Raw genomic sequence first — 398 nt, 5'->3', positions numbered from 1 at the left:
CTGAATTGGGAGAAGTGCCATTTCATGGTCCAAGAGGGCATTGTGCTAGGCCACAAGATTTCGAGCAAGGGGATTGAGGTCGACCGGGCTAAGGTCGAAGTGATAGAGAAGCTAGGTAGGGAGAGCGGAGTGGCTGACCATTTATCTCGGATTGAGCGACATGAGGAAGTTCCTATCGATGATTGTCTCCGAGATGATTGTGTGATGGCTGTCCAGGTGAAGGAGAGAGACCTGTGGTATGCTGATTACGTGAACTTCATTGTTAGCGGGTACATTCCTCACGAGCTGGATTACAACGGGAAGAAGAGGTTCTTCAGAGACATCAAGGATTATTTTTGGGAAGAACCTTACCTCTTCAAGAGAGGCAAGGATGGCCTCTTTAGGAGATGTGTGCCCGA

This window comes from Tarenaya hassleriana, unplaced genomic scaffold (assembly GCF_000463585.1).
Source record: "Tarenaya hassleriana unplaced genomic scaffold, ASM46358v1 Cleome104, whole genome shotgun sequence".
Classification (NCBI taxonomy): domain Eukaryota; kingdom Viridiplantae; phylum Streptophyta; class Magnoliopsida; order Brassicales; family Cleomaceae; genus Tarenaya; species Tarenaya hassleriana.
Note: the sequence above shows the minus strand (reverse complement) of the source record.